Here is a 17,308-nt window from a genome sequence, read left to right as displayed (position 1 = left end):
TCACTCAGGCCACTCACCGGAGAAGAACGGGCTTATTGTGTATGCATGTGTGTTTTTCCCTTAAAAAGGGGAAAGATGTGGGCTTGTTAAGTGTGATATCTCATTTGTGAGGAAAAGGTTAGTGAAGTTCATCTGCGTAACATGCTACTTTTCTTTAAAATTCTTTCTATTAAAAAATACAGTGAAGGAGATAATGCAGTGTTCTTTTAATAGAAAAAAAGAACAATTTGTATCTGTCTACAAAGCATGCAGTATTTCCTGCCACAGTTAAACGTACAAATTGTCTAAAGTTTAAGATCCTCTAGACCCAGCAGCTAAAACGTAAATCCTGCTTTCGGTATTCTTGACAGGGAGCAGGGAGTTAACGAAGATAAAAATGAAAGCGTCCTCAGTGAAATAGGTTTGTTCAAATTATTTCTGGGTCATTGAGCTTCCATTTCATGATGAAGGTAGGAATTTGGCATTGAAGGGAATGAGCAGAGAGAACAGGATTATAGGTAAACAGGCCTAAGATATTAGAGTTACTTCCACCTCAGAAAGCTGGCTGTTATTTCACGATGACCTGTCAGCCTCATCTGCTCTCATGGAGCTTCTGTTTTCATAGGCTGATGAGAACTCAGTTCAAGGGAAGAATCCCCTTTTACATAGACCACTTTTTTTTTTTTTTTTAAAGATTTTATTTTTTTCCTTTTTCTCCCCAAAACCCCCAGTACCTAGTTGTATATTCTTCGTCGTGGGTCCTTCTAGTTGTGGCATGTGGGACGCTGCCTCAGCGTGGTTTGATGAGCAGTGCCATGTCCGCGCCCAGGATTCGAACCGACGAAACACTGGGCTGCCTGCAGCGGAGCGCGCGAACTTAACCACTCGGCCACGGGGCCAGCCCCTTACATAGACCATTTTTACCCCCACGAGTGGCTGATCCGTATCACTATGCATCTAGCCAGCTGATTGTTACCTTTCTGAGGTGACACGGAATTCACATAGGGTGGTGCCTATCTATAGGAGTAGCAGTGGGTGATCTGAGGTTGAATCAGACTGCCAGGTGGATAAGCACACTTTGAACATAATTGCTTTCTTTGGCTTTTACTTTGAAAAGATGGTGTTTTATTAAATTGCAGGTCTCTAGGCCATTGGCCGCTGCCACACACATCTCTGAGGTCGAAGGGACTTCTCACCTGGGAGAGGAGCAGGCCCGAGAGCTCCTCCGCTGCCCTTGCTCGTCGCCTGTCCCTGTGCCTTCAGAAGAGGTCTGGGCCCTGTACTGTAGGCAGTAGGGCCCGCTGCAGGAGGTGCAGGCAAGAGTTCAAGTGTGGTTCCCTGGAGATTCATTTGGAAAGCATGTTAGTGATCTGGAACGCAGCGTGTTCTGGAAAGCTTTGGGAGGCGAGTGAGAGTGATGGGGAGAGATCAGTTAGGCCGCTGAAGCGGGGCACACTTGAGCATTCTCTGCTGACATCTCCCTTTACCTGCCTTGGCCAAAGCCTGAGCTGCACCTCTGCTTTTTAGTACAATGGCATTTCCTTCAGAGTCCTCCAGGCTTCCTTAAGTGCAATCAACGGAAACCTGTGCTGATTAACTTAAGCAAGAAAAGGGTTAGTTTTTGTCTTTCTTTTGCTTTTTAATGATCATAATGCTCACATACATGAAGAGAGAGCCGACCTGCCTGGAGCAACAAAAACTAGGGTAGCTCCAGGAGTGTCAAGAGCAGGACGGTGGTCCTTCTTGGACCCTGTGCCCCAAATGATTTGGGGTCAGCGGCTTCCATCTCATGCCTGTGTACCTACAGCCCAGGAGAAACACTCCTGCCAGCCTAACCTGAAGTTGTTCCTCCCCATGTGGCAGGAGTGGGGAGTCATGCCTTGGCAGCCCCACAGCACTGCAAAGAGTGGAGGGGGGTCATTCCCCAGCAGATGAGAGAGGTGGGGCTGAGAAAGCAGCAATCTGCATGAGAAAATAAAGGTCACTGGACGGAGCCTCATGGCTTACACAGTGCTCATCTCCTCCCATCCTCACAATAGCCCTCCAGGCCGATAGCACCAATTGTTTCCATTTTACAAGTGAGAAAACTGATGTAGCTTTTCTCCCGGGTCATGCAGCCGGAACACCGCTGCCAAGCCTCTGGGATGCTCTCCTCCGCCCGTCTCTGTTTATAGCTCATGATGGTGGCGAGTACAATTTAGACCACCAGGCATTAGGCTGGTAATGTTTTCTTAAAATTATTTTATTGTGTAATTTGATATATTTAAAGGAATTTGGGTAATGTATTTGTCAATGATAAAGCATAATGATAAACCTGTGAGCTCACCACTCAGTGTAGAAAGCAGAGCGTAACCAATATGTGCTTCTCCCCGGTCCCTGCCTCTCTACCCAGACTCCCCACCATCCTGGTAACCATCTTCTTCTCTTCCTTTTTTAAATGCACTTTACTACCACATGGACATGTAGCCCTAAATAACTATCATTTAGTTTTGTTGAATTTTGATCTTTATAAAAATAGTATCATGTTGTGTGTACTGTTTCTGAGATATATCCATGTTGGTGGTTATATCTGTTAGTATGATCATCTTCACTGATGTGTAATCAGTCCATTCTGTGACTATACGCACTTTATTCTTTCTCTTGTCAATGCACGTTTGGGTTGTTTCCGAATTTGCTTTTTAAATAATGGTGGTGTGAGCATTCTTGCACATACATCAGGATAAATTTTTAGGCTTTAGTCCAAGCCATGGAGTCAGTGCAGGCCCCTGTCTAGAGGAGCAGGAGGAGTGTTGGGAGTAGTGGAGCAGACAGCTTTTTCCCAAGAGCCACTCAAGTTGTGAAATGCAGTGTCATGATGTGCATGCTAGTGTACACAGGGGCTCAGAAACGGCTCCAGTTAAATAGCCTGGCTTCCGCATGTTCCACAGAGTTTGTGGTTGTTAATGATCTCTTCTGGTTTGGGTATGTGAGTACAGAGGGGTTTTTGGAGTTTTTGTGCACATGCGTGGGAAAGCAACATAAAGTCATTGAACTCCAGAGCATTCTATGAACAAAGGGCAGGTTTGGTGATCTTGTTTTGGTTTCCTCCTTCACGAGGCAATCACTGCCAAAAGCAGCAGAGTGCCTTAGACGTACGAAGATCTGTAATTGGGAGCCCCAGTCTATCATCAGCAGTTTCTTCGCAATATAGAAGGAGAAGTTAAAATGAGGACTATACTTATAATTGGCACTTTTTAAGGCGATTGGGGTGTTTGGCTCATCTAAAGCTAAACCAGCCTGTCCTTGTTGGCCTGGAAGCATCAGAGCCCATCAGAAACTTTAGGATGATCGCCTTCTGGCCTGGGCGCTGTGTTTGACCTGGAACCACATGCGTGTACCCTCTTCATGCTTATGGACCCACAGATAGTGTGTGCATAGGCCATGGGCTAGAGGAGGGAAGGGAGGATAAATTGGTGATCAGTAAGTGTTTACTGAGTGAATACACAAATGACAAATAAAATCATCTTTCTCTCCCATATATATCAGTTTGTCCATATCAGCTGCACTGGGGACCTGCTCCTCAGGGGAAAAGGAATAAGACAGTGGTATTAGTTTGATTCCAAAACTGTCAAGACACTTGCTTCCTTGACTTCTGGCGTCTTTGTGAGCCTTAGGTAATCAACTGTAGCCTTTGTGAGCCTTAGGTAATCAACTGTAGCCCTAGCTAATGTGAAATCTAACCTTTCAGCTTCTTACGTAATCTTTAAATACATTGTGGCCAGCTCTCTCTGCTCTGTTGGTGGGGTAGAGCTGTTTTGGTGTTGTGTAAGTTAATAACTCATGATGTAATAAATCCTGTTTCCGTTCCTTGAAGAGATGAGCTCAGTCATCCAAAAATAAATCTAGCTATGTTGATATTTAGTTTCAGTTAATCTACCGCCTAACATTCCATTATTAATTTTCTTCAAACAGTCAAAATATTGTAAGAGCTTAACTGAGTCAGAGACTAGAACAAGCAGCTGGCTTCTTTCGGCATTTAAAATATTAATCTACAATTTTTGACGGATCTACTAGGTATAAAAATGTTAGAGAATAAGAAAAAGATGAAGCTTCAACCGTGATATTTGCCATACACTTTGGTATTTTATAAATTAATCTTTCTTTATATGTTATATGATTTACAACAGATAAAACTCATTTAACAATCTTTCTAAATGTACATTTTAACTAACCTTCAATTTCCTTAAGATATTCATGCCTTGCTTTGAATGACACATCTTTTTTAAACCACTTAGATGCGTTTCAGTGCCAAGGTTGAGAAAGCCTGGTTTAGGACATGCAAATGTGCAGCTTCCCATGAAAATGCCAAAGTGTTTTCCTAAATGGCAATTCTGAAGTGGTAAAACAGATTTTTTTCCAAACATACAAAGACTTAGGTAATAACTTTAGTTGTTCTTCAGAAATTTTTGAAGACCATCCAGTGCTAAAACTTGTGATGCTACAGCAGTCACTTTAGGAATCTGTATCCATATCTCAACATTTTTGTACTGCACAGAATATTATTGGAATTCTTTGTTAAGTGCTTTTTTTGTAAAAATGCCATTTTATAAGACTTATAAGAAAAACCAGCTGTTATAGTTCTACTTCATTTTTGACATACCAAACCTGGTTCCAAAAGACATTTGTTTCCAAAAATCACACCCATTCTTTAAGGCAGCAGTTCTCAAATTATGGTCTGGTGACAAGAGGTCACAGGGACCTTTTCATGGGGTCCACAAAGTCAAAACTATTTTTATGGCAATACTAAGACTTTTTAAATTCTTCTTTTTTATTCTCGTTCATTCGTACAAGTTCATAGTGGAGTTTCCCAGAGGCTACATGATAAGAGATGAAGTCATCACGCTGACACCTATTGGCTTATGTGTCCTTGTGTTTTAAACATTTCAGTTTATTTCTAATGTGGTAAATATTGATAGCTATATCCCACAGAAACAAAAACGCTTTGAGGTCCTTGATAATTTTCAAGAATGTGGAGATGTCCTGAGATCAAAATATTTGAGAACTGCTGCTCTAAGGAGAAATATATTCAACTATTAAGAATATTCAAAACAATATATCAAACTAAATTTCAAAAAGGTGGTTCCAAAAATGTTTGTTGCAATGGCAATGATGTGAATGGAAGTTTATTAGTAATTAAAAGTTTGAAGTTTAAAAAAAGGTCAAAAAGTAAAAGGCAAAGGAATGTGGGGCATTCTGCAGGAGAACTAACTTAGTTTCTTCAACGAAGTCAATGATGTGGGAAAAAATGGGGAAATTGGAGTGCTTAAAAGGCTTAACAGCAACATGTAAAGTGTGGACCTTGTTTGGATCCTGATTTGAACAAATCAACTATAAAAGAACATTTTAAAAAAAGGAATCCGAAGGATCGGAACATGGTCTAAATTTCAAATGATACCCAGGAATTGTTGGTAATTTTGTTAGCTGTAATAGTGGCTTCATGGTTGTGAAAGCAAAGCTCTGTCTTTTAGGCGTGGACACTGAACTATGTGGAGTTGAAATGACATGATAGATGAAGTTTGCTTTAAAATACTTCTACAGAAAAAGGAAGGGCAAGATAAAGCAGGTGTGGCAAAATCTTGATCATTTTTTAATTTGGGTAGTTATTAAGTAATCTCTCTTTCTTTCTGTTTGGAAATGATTGCAATCAGAAATGTTATGGATGGCTATCTAAATCCAAGTCTGTCCACACATCCTCTAAACAACACAGACAAACAAGGACAAGTAAAACTACCAAACCCACCCCATAAACAAACCAAAAGACCAAGAAGGCTCACATTCCAAATTCTGTCTGAGTAAAAAAGAAGGAAAAGAAAAACCCCCATCCTAGTGAGCTATCACTTGCACTCTCGCTGTTAACCTTTGCTGAGGGAAAGATGCCTCACATGAAAGAGTACGTGCTGTATGACTGCGTTATAGGAAGTTCTGGAACAGGCCAAACGACGAGGAATCAGACCAGAGCAGCGTTTCTCCTGGGAGGGATAGGGCGGGCATTGACTGTGAAGGGCACGAGGGGACATGCTGTGGTGGCAGAGGTGTTCTCTATTTTGATAGAGATGTGGTTTATATGGCTGTATGCATTTGTCAGAATCAGAGAATGGTCCACTAAAGATTTGTACATTTCATTGTAGGCAAATTTTACCTCAAAAAAATTTTTTTAAACAAATGTTAAACTCAACTCAATGATATGCTTCCCTGAGTGTTTCGGGATGAAGTATTCTAATGTGTGCAACTTTCAAATGCATCAACAAATGAGATGGATAAGTGGATAGATAGATGGATATTTGTTGTTAGTGCCATGGAATTGGTTCCAATTCTTAGCAGAGCGGAACCCTGCTCTGTCTTTGTGCACCATCCTCTCACCTTCCAACACTATATCGGACAATGCTCCCCTCCTATTCATAGGGTTTTATTGGCCAATTTTTTCAGAAGTGGGTGGCCAGCTCCTTCTTCCTAGTCTGTCTTAGTCTGGAAGCTCCCCTGAAACCTTTCCACCAGGGTGACCCTGCTAGTATTTGAAATACCAGTCCAATAGCTTTCAGCATCACAGCAACACACAGCCACCACAGTATGACAATCGACAGATGAGTGGTGTGGGTCCCTGACTGGGGAACAAACCCAGGCCTCAGCAGTGAGAGCACTGTATCTTTTTTTTTTTTTCCAAAGGTATGCTTTTTTTGGTGAGGAAGATTGGCCCTGAGCTAACATCTGTTTCCAATCTTCCTCTTGTTTTTTTTTCCTCCCCAAAGCCCCAGTACATAGTTGTATATCTTAGTTGTTAGTCATTCTAGTTCTTCTCTGTGGGATGCTGTCACAGCATGGCTTGACGAGTGGTGTGTAGGTCCACGCCCAGATCTGAACTGGCAAACCTTGGGCTGCCAAAGCAGAGTGTGCGAACTTAACCACTTGGCCATGGGGCCAGCCCCTGAGAGCATCATATCTTAACCACTAGACCACCAGGGCTGGTCAGATGGATATATATATGCTAATTAAGTAGAATAAGATGATAACAATTGTAGAATCTAGCTCATGGGAATATGAGTGTTCACTTTACAATTCTTTCAACTTTTTAGATGTTTGAAATTTTTCCTAATAAGATGTTGACGGAATAAACACCTCAACTAAGGAACTTGCCCCGAAGGAAACAAACACCACAAAACAGAAGAAAACTAACATAGCACTCTAAACTGGTTTTAGTATGCTCAGGCATTTGGAGAGATGAAAAAAATCCTTGAATTAAAAATTCAGAAATTAGAAACAAGACAAAAATATGAAGAAATTAAAAGGATTTATTGCACTCAGAAAAAAATGAAAGAAATGATAAAATTATCTCAAAAATTCAGACTAAATTTCAAGATTGCTCAAAGAGAAATAGATTCAAATGAAATTTAATAAAAGGAATTTAAGAAAGGTAGGAAACAACCAAAAGAATGAAAGTAAGATAAAGAAATTAGAGTCAGAGAAAGTGGTTGAAGTGAAACTCAGACAAAGAAGAAACAACATGTATATAATTGTAGTCCATAAAGAAGGAAAACAAAATAATGGAACAGGACTATTATGTAAAACTGTAATCTAAGAAAATTTTCTAGAAATTAAAGAAGGTCTGAATCTACGCATTGAAAGAGCTCGCTGGGTACTTGGGAAAATTGACCAGTGACAATCAAGTTTAAGATACATTCTAGTAATGCTATCAGACTTCAAAGATGAAGAAAAAATCCTCAAGACTTCCAAGCAAAAAATCAAATAATTTACAAGGCAAAAGAATTAGACTGGTGTCAGACATCTCAACAACAGTATATAAAGCAAGGCAGTGATGGAGCAGCATTTTCAAATAAAGTTTGAATCAAGGATATGTACGTCTTTCAAGTATCAAGGTCAAAGAAAAGCCAGTTTAAACTATGAGAATTCTATGCCTCTTAGCCCATTTTGAGGAATCTACTGGAGGATGAGCTTTGTCCAACCAAGAGATGATTAGGAAAACTTCAGCCTCAGGACTGATAGTGAGTGTGTAATATATTTACCTGTTGATGCAAAACTAAAGCAAAGGTGGTGATGAGGAGAAAGTAATAGTATATAAATGTTATGTATTCTAACACAGTAGAAATAATCTAAACAAAAAATGAGAGAAAGGGATAGGTAAAGATGAAAGTAGAATGGGCTCATTTTTTAAAATATCTAATAGAGAGTTAAAGGAGACCATTAAAAATTGACAAAAGAGATGCTAAAATGATATCTAAGAAAATGAGAATCTAAGGGCATTAAAATGTATAGGTACAAAGGCAAGCTTGAGAACAAAAGTATGAACCATCCTAAATACACTCAGCCAATAAACGAGTGAACGAGCAAAGAAAACATCACTTAGAGAAAGAAGCATTGAAAATATAATATACGTAATAACTATACAATGTTGAGACCACATGTAGTAGTCACATCAATAAATGTGAATGAATTTAATGCACTCATTAAAAGATCTTTTATTAAGTTGATGTTATAGTTCATATGGAAAAGAAGCATGCAAAAAAGGATAGGAAAACATCAAAAAAACCCAACAGCTGCCAGGGAAACTTGCCTTATCAGGCATTAAAACATACTCTCAAGCGTCTGTAATTAAAACTATGTGGTCTCAGCTCATGGGTAGACAAACAGGCCAGTAGAATAAAATAACAGTGTCGTGCACCACGTAACATTTCAGTCAACAGCGGACTGCGTGTGCGACAGTGGTCCCGTAAGATGTGTACCACATAGACTACATATATAGTAGGGTAAACCATCAAGGTTTGCGTTAGTACACTCTGATGTTCACACAATGACGAAATCGTCTAACCACACAGCTCTCAGGACATATCCCCCTGTTGGCAAGCGACGTATGGCTGTAGGCTAAAAATAGACTCAAGTACATATGAAAATTTAGCATATGACAAAAGTAGCTTCTGAAATCATTAGAGCCTCAATCATAAAAAAGAAAAAATTTTAGATGGCCAAAAAACATCATAACAAAGTCAGAAGACAACCAATAAGGTGGGAGAAAATATTTGCAACACCACAGATACGGGGCTAATAGCCCTAAGATCATTTTTTAAGTCTTAAAAATAAAGGCAAAAAGGCCAAAAATGGGGTAGAAAATGAGGAAAAGAAACATAATTCACACCCTCCAAAAGATATAAAAATGGTAAACATATGAAAAGATGTTCAATCTTACCCATAATTAGAGAAATGCAAATTAAAACCGCTCTGAGGTACCATTTCTCACCTACCAGATTGGCAAAAATTAAAAAGAATAACAACACATTCTGTTGGTGAGCCTGTAAAGAAACAGACACTATCATATGTTGCTAGTGGGAATGCGAATTGGTACAACCATTTTGGAGGGACTTTGGCTATGTCTGATAAAACTATATATGCATTTACCTTTTGACCCAGCAATACTACTTTCAGGAAATTACCCTAAGACACACCTCTGACAATATGAAAATACGTATCTACAAGATTATTAATTACAACTTGTTTGGAATTACAAAATACTGGAAATAACCTAAATGCCTGTGCAGAGGAGAGTGATTGAATAAATTATGATACAGATACACAACGGTGCCACACCATTTCCTTTTTCATCTTTAAAAAAGAATGAGAAAGACCTCTATGACTCATATGAAGTGATTTCCAGGATATATTGTTAAGAGAAAAAAAATGAAAGTACAAGAGTATTCTTAATATGCTTCCTCTTTTGTAAGAAAGAAGAGAATATAAAACATCCATTATCTGCTCATTTGTAGAGGAAACACAGGAAAGATAAACCTGAAACAAAGGAACTGGTTAGAGAGAGGTGGGTGGGAACAGAGTAGGACAGATATGTGTGTAGAGGGGTGACATGTCTCTGAGTGTGCCTTTTTCTGTAGCTTTGACTTTTAGAACCATGGTAATGTTTCACATACTCAAAAGATAAATATAATGGATGAGTGGATTTTTAAAAAAAGGAATGCAAATAGAAATAAATAAACCTAACTGTATTTCAAATGAATAATGTAACCACACTTTGGGGAAGAGATGGAGAAGTCACCCTAGTCACCTTTGAACACAGCATTTTGACTCTAAATCCTCAGGCTAAGGACTGTTATAACTGTGAACCAATATAACACTCCAGCCAGTTGGCCACGTTTTCACGGGGGTATGGTTAGCCATTCTGAAACTACTTTATTTGTACTCTAGGACTGAACAAGTAAGAAAATAAAGTGTGTATAATGGGAACCAAGTTTCTCCCTTTGGGAAAGGGACATTATGAAAAAAAAGAGAATGCTACAGTGAACGCTTGATGGTGGGTTGGAATTGGAAGTATCAGTATGAACTAATTGTTTTTAATATATAGATATAGAAATAGATGAAGGTGCACATGTGCACATATGTCCTAACTCTGCTGAAACGGTCTAGAAGCAATGAGACTCCGGGAATAATGAGTGCACCTGTTGTCCACATCTTAGTTTCTGAATATCATTCTCGCTAACAGGAACTAGGCTCTTTAGAAAAATGACTGATTCCAGAACTGGGCCTCAGAAAGTTCAAGGTGAACCCTGAACATCTTGCTGTGCCGGAAAGCAAGGGAAGTGCTCAAAGAAGGATGGACACAGAACCCAGTTTGAAGGGGCTCCTGCTGGCCAAACCTGGGACCATTGAGCACCAAAATAAATAGTGATAGCAATGGATATAACCCATAGAAATAGTCATAATAATCCTTGAGTCCATACTGGTTTGAATAAATAACTGAATAGAGAAAGAAATGAGAGGTCTCAGTATAATATAACAAGAGCTATGGGAAAGCCATTCCTTACAATAGAATGTAAACTAACAACTGTAGAAAGAATTAGAAAATTGGGAGGCCACGAGAATAACAGTTGTTCTACATAGGAATCAAGAATCACCAGCGGGTGCTAAAATTAATGGGTAAAGTTTGATAACAGTATGAGTGTTGGGGTGCACGCCTGCGTATATAGGTATATGTGTGTAGAGGGCAGAGGTAAGCACGCAGTTCCACGCTACTGTAGTGTAATGCTAACAGTTAGGGCATCTAGGTGAAGGGTATACAGGAATTCTTTGTACTATTGTTGTGACTTTTCTGCAGGTCTGCAATTGTTCAAAATTATTTCAAAATAAGTTCAAATTTTTAAGCATGCATGTTTAGATTTATACAGTAGATGAAAGTGTGTGTGTCTGGTCCAGAATGTGGCTGCTGCCCCCATCTCCACTGCCACCACCCTGGTCCAAGCCTCTGATTCCTCTCCCCTGGGTTAGTACAGCAGCCTCCTGACTAGCTGCCCTGCTTCCCCCTGCTGCCATCTGTTCTCCATGCAGAGCCAGAGAGTCTTTTAAAGGGCAAGGCAAGTCCTGTGTCTTCTCTGCTCAAACCCTGTAATGCACCCCCCGTAAAACCCTTCCCCTCCAGTAAAACCCCAGGTCCTTATAACCTCATCATCTGCTCTGACTCCACCCCCAGCCCCCTCCCCTCCTCTACTGGAGCCAGTCCTGCCCATAGGCCTTTGCTCTCAGATTTCCCCAGCCTCACTCCTCATAGCCTTTGGGGTTTGCTCAGTGAAACCTGTGCTGACCAGCATATGCAACTACCACTCCCCTTGCCTCCTTGAATGTCCTTTATTTTTTTAAATAGTACTTATCACTTTCTAAGATAGTGCATGATTTTCTATCTATTATGCTTTTTGCCTCTTGTTAGTTTCCTCTAGAAAGACTCTAAGCTCCACAAGGGAGATCCTGTCTGTCTCTCCACTGATGTGTCCCAAGCCCCTAGACCAGTGCCTGGCACACAGTAGGTGCTCAGTAATTGTGTGTTGAATAAATATTCATTCTTATTCTTGTGTATATGTATAAGGAAACTAAATTACAAGATTTTTAAATCCTGAGATAAGCTATTAGGGAATGCTGTGATCCTGAAATACAGTCTGTGTTCAGCCCTGGTCTTGAGGGAAATGGACGTGTACCTATTTGTAGGGGCGTCTGTGAATGGTCTCGAGGGGAGATGTCTACCCTACTGGTAGGATATCTAAGCTGCTGGTAGGGTAGTGCTTGTCTTATGGGGGGACAGAGGAGGAGTTAGTTCTTTTAGTTTCTGCTTAAAACACTTAAATGTTATGGGATTTCTTTTATTGGTATCATGGATTGTTCTTAAATTAAAATTTATAAAAGGAAAACTGTCCTTCCAAGTATAAAATTCATTGGGTACAGAAATGCTGGCCTAATATGAAAGATGTCTTCAGTAAGTTTCTCTGTTTGGTAAGTGCTTTCTCTGTACTGGACACCGAGCTCAGCCCTCCTCGGGACCCCGGGAGGTAGGTGACTTTATCCTCATTTTCCAGACGAATAAGCTGGGGCATGAAGAGACTCAAGGCCACATAGCTGAGAGATAATCCAAGTCGTAAGTGCCAGAGTGACAGTGTGGACCCCAGTTTGTCTGACTCAAGAGCTCAGACTCGCATCCATTTAAAACAATTCCTTGCAGCTCCGCAGCTGTCGTTTAGTTCTTCTCTGGCCCTGAAGAGGCTGTTCCTGCTCACTCAGGGCACTGCCTGCCCTTGGAGCGCCCAGCCTCTCTGTTGCCAGAGATGAGCTCAGGACTCAGCACAGCAAGAACGGCACACTCCCTAGGGACAAAGGGATGGGGTCATGGGCTCGGAAATTTTTCTGGACCCACTTGATTCTGAGGTTCATAAGCAAAGTATGTGCACTGCTTCTGTATAAATATGTATGCCAAAGCCATGCTTGGCTTTATCTTTTGAAGGCATGTAATTTTAAGTTCCGTGTAGATGTGGTGTTCTATGAAAACATACGAATGTCATTTTGTGGGAGCTGTCTATCCTGTTCCTACTTAATCTTCAACAGTGTTTATTGTTGTAATCTCAGGGATCTTAACCTTGGGTCCATGAACCCCTGGGAGGTAATGGGTGGGCTTCAGGAAATCTCTGAACCCCTGCCGTTTTTTTGTGTGTGTAGATGTGTTTAGGTGCCTTTTTCGAGGGAGAGGGCCAATGGCTTCCATTGGAAAGGGCAAGTAGTTCCCAAAGAAGGTTAAGAACACTGGTCTTAAACCTTCCCTGGAACTCTGAGTCCTTTCTCTTTAAGCTCTCTGGTTACCTGCTGACGCAGCTTCCGTTCTCCGTACTCTTGTCTTAGATTCACTGTACCAACATCTGTACGTCATTTCCAGGGGCATTTCTGGTGGCTTCCAGGTTAGAGATACTACTCTTTAAGACAATGGCCATGTAAAGGAAGCCAACAGAACTGATACTTTCAGGTACTGGAGTGAATCAGCTTAAAAACAATGCTTGGGCATTAAATCTATTTTTTAGTTTTCTGACAGCTAAAGCAAAACAAAATATTTTTAGTTACATAGTTTCTATGCTCTGACAAAAGCACTTTTTTTTTCTTAGAACTAATTTCAAAGAGTAGTTTATACTGTTTTCCCCCTTCTCTTTTTTTTGCAAATACCATTTACTAGGTATGTGTTGCTTTAGTTTCTTTAGCTATTAGTTCAAAACAGTCATTCCCAGAGGGAGTGGTGCACTTATATCTGTCATATGAATGTGTATTTAGGACTCAGTGGTAATTGACAGTTTCCCTAAGATTCCCTAAAAATATTTAGTCTAAATTAGTGATAGCCCAGTTGGGCACCCTAGAATCTCCTTCTTTGCAAAAAAAAAAATGCTAATATGGCAATAATCATCAGATTCTATCATTTCTAATGATACCTTTTAAAGCCCATAATTCATATCTCTAGTTTCCCTCAACACATTTCAATTGCATTTGTCCCCAAAAGGTTGGGAAGCACATTCCACCAACCCTAGCAGGTGTATTTCACTGGGCTGGCATTACAATAGTGAATTTAAATGTTGGTGAAAGCTATTCCAACTCCAAAGAATTTTACTGGATTTTAGTTTAAAAATATTTTGAATACATTATGTGAAGTTAATGTCGGGTAGAAACAGGTAGTACTTGCCTTTTTGAGGCAGGGTGAAACTGTGTATGTTCAAAATTCAGAAAAGTGGGTTGAATAAATGTACAGTACCACCACTACCTTAATGTTTTCTTATTTTTAGATTGTCTAATTCAGTTTTATTCAATGGTAAGTGTTGGGTCTGTTTTCAGGGTACCTGATTTCCAAACTGCTTCCCTTACATCCTGCCCCCAATTTGATAGCTCTCTGTTCCAATACTTATCTTCATTCTTGTAACAAATACTTATTGATCAAATACTATGTGAACGATAACCCTGATCAGAACCTTTAGCAGTGAGCCATCCCCATACACATGCTTCCTGGTGAGCTGTCTCTCCTGCCTCGCATCTCCCAGTCAGCCCTCTGTCCGTCTTCCCTGCTCTCATCTCTTGCTGCAACCTTCTAGTTGGTCCCCTGATCTCCTTGTGTCTGGATGCTCTGCCTCCACTCCATCTTGCGCACTTGAGCGATCATTCCAAAGGGCAGGTCTCACCGTGCTCGTCCCCTACTCTGTTGGCTCCTTGCTGCTTGCAGGATAAAGCCCTCCTCCTTAGGGAAGCTTATGTGGTCTTCATAGTCTGGCCTCAGTTTACCTTTCCACCTCTTCTCCTCCTCCCTCTCTCTCCGCGGCCTGGGTATCCCAGTGCCCTCTACTGTTTCTCAGTGAGGCACCACTGGCATTTTGGAGGGGACAGTTCCTCTTTATACGGAACTGGTGGTGCACCACAGAAGGTTTAGCCTCCCTAGCCCCAAACTGCTAACTGCCAGTAGCTCTCCCCACTTCTTGTGATGAGTGAAAATACCTCCTCGTTTCTAGAGGCTCCTTAGGAACCACGAGGTTCCCCAGACACTCCGTGCCCGTTTGCTTCCGTGCTTTGTGCCTGCTAGTCCCTTTGCCTGTGGGGTCCTTGTCCACCTTCTGCCCCTTCTGGCAAACCTGCTGTGCATTCTGTGAGATTGGGGTCTAATGTTACCTTTCAAGAAGCCCACATTTACTTCTTCAGGCTGACATAGTTATTTCCTTTGTGCTCCTAAAGCCCTGTTTATTCCTGTATTAGAGGCATATACTGTGTACACAAGTGTCATGGACTGATCTTAAATGGATCACTTTGCTTTAAAATGCCATTTGACGGTACCCACAATATCATGTACTGTTGTGCACAAAGCCTTTATGAATATCCTAAAGGGGAAGTGCTGCTCTCTGGCCAGTTACCTATTAACATTTATTGTGTTGCACGCTGTTACATAGCATTACTTAGCCCTTTGTACTAGACACGGGAACTTTACGAAGAAAAACCGTTCTCTTGGGACTTCATAATTCCATAGGACAAAGAGACAATGTAAATTATTCTCGTTGGTCTTGTTATTAGAAAAACAGCGATATTGATCACTGATTCTTTGAATCCCTTGTAACTTGTCTCAGAGTTTGTATTTGACCAAATGCAGCCGTTTCTCTCAAAACCCACTGCAGTCAGTAATGTGAAGCAAAAATGATGTTACTCTTCCCGAATCATAATCTTTGTTTTGAAGAGTTATTAACACAGGAGCCCAAGCTGCTATTTTCTGTAGACAATTGGGTTGTCCTGTTTCAGATTTATACACAGCAATTGAATCTCATTAGCCTGGATTTACATTGCGTAGACCAAACATGTAAATAATTGAAACCTTCCAGAGCTATATTAAATCTTCAACTGATTTTAAAAGCAGTTTATCTTGGTATTGTACTTTATTCCCTAATCCCAATCTACACAGCTGATTTTTCCTCCAGTTAATCTTTTCATTGTGTCTGTGCATTGAGATAAAACAGTTGCTTGATTCTAATAAAAGTGACATACACAATCCATTTCTGTTGGCAATTGAATTAAAAAATGAGTAGGAGTTTACATTAATATGGTCTATGTTATTATTAACTATATAAATTATATTGAATTTTGATTAAAATTAATTTAACTAATTGTGCTATGTGTAGTTATAGGAGTAGTGGTTGTCATCATCCTCCTCATCATCATAATTAACCCGCTCATAAGCAAACTATAATAAGAATTCAGGCTCTGGAGCCATACCATTGAGGTCCAGTTCCTTGCTTAGCCACTTCTAGCTGTATGACATAGAGTGATCACTTAGTTTCTCTATGCCATCATTTCCTCCTCTGTAAAATGGAGCTAACCAGAGTCCTCTCAGGGGGTTGTTGTGAAGTTTACCTGGTTAATCTGGGCAGCGTGCTTAGAATCGTGCCAGCCAGCCACTGGTGAGCTTGGGAATGTCAACCAGTGAGGGGAGTTGTAGTAATTTCTGCTAGACATTTGTTGAAGATCATGAAATTTTGTAGGCCTTGTTCATGACTTAATTACCATGTTGACTGTTGATCACAAACGTTGTGAATATAAGAAAATTCCTTTGTTTCTGTTCAAAAATCCTTTGTAATAACGTGGGAACTTTTTTTAAACATAAGATGAGAATACTTATCTTCCTTTTTCCCCTTCATTCTTGGATTATATTTTTAATTAAAATTACGTGGTAGTAGCCTATGTGTCTGCTTTTGAGGTGACTACTTGTCGATCAGGCTTATTTTACCGAGCATCCATATTTCTCCAGTTCTTTTCCATTACAGTGAGGTGGAGTTTGTCACACAGAGTTCTGGAGTAGGGGCTTCGTTGGGCTTTGCCTTGAAGTTAACTTTGTTAGCGTTAGCTACTGTTTATTCAGGGCCTCCTCCGCCTGCACTATAGTCCCTCTCAGTCTTCTTCACAGATTCCTCCTCCTCTTCCCAAAACATTGGCGTGTCCTGGGCTCAATTCTTGGATCTAGTCCCTTCTTTGCCTCCTCGTACTCCTTGGATGATCTCATACATTCCAGGGTTTTAACTATGTTCCGTTTGCTGATGACACCCAAGTTTACATCTTTAGTCCAGGTGTCTCCCTGGACTTCAGCCTCAAATCCGTCTACCTGTGGACGTCTCCACTTGATTTCCAGACTTGCTGTTTGGGCATTGGTCCCTGGGTCAGAAAATGACACCTCCATTCTTCCTGTTGCCCAGACCAGAATTCTTAGACTTGCCTATTCTTTCTCTCCCATACTTCACAACCAAGCTATTGATAAATTCTGTGGGTTCTTCCTCAGAAATATATCCAGAGTCCATTCCTGTCTCACCAGCTCCACGCCACACCCCAGCTCAGGCTGCTAGCCTTTCTCACCTGGGTTGTTGCAGCGTCCTCCCGGCTGGCCTCTCTGCTTCTACCCTTGCACCTCTGTAATCTTTACACATTGCAGTTAGAGTACTACTTTTAAAGTGTCACTCTT

The 17,308-nt window shown here is 40.6% G+C and overlaps 1 protein-coding gene across 3 annotated transcripts in view; it reads left to right on the top strand.

Annotated features, from left to right (window-relative positions):
* Positions 1–17,308, top strand: part of MED27 (mediator complex subunit 27) — a 198,435-nt gene that overhangs the window by 129,270 nt on the left and 51,857 nt on the right. The window lies entirely within an intron of this gene.

The sequence above is a fragment of the Equus przewalskii genome, chromosome 26 (assembly GCF_037783145.1).
Source record: "Equus przewalskii isolate Varuska chromosome 26, EquPr2, whole genome shotgun sequence".
Lineage (NCBI taxonomy): Eukaryota > Metazoa > Chordata > Mammalia > Perissodactyla > Equidae > Equus > Equus przewalskii.
Note: the sequence above shows the minus strand (reverse complement) of the source record. Positions and strands in the feature narration are given on the sequence as shown.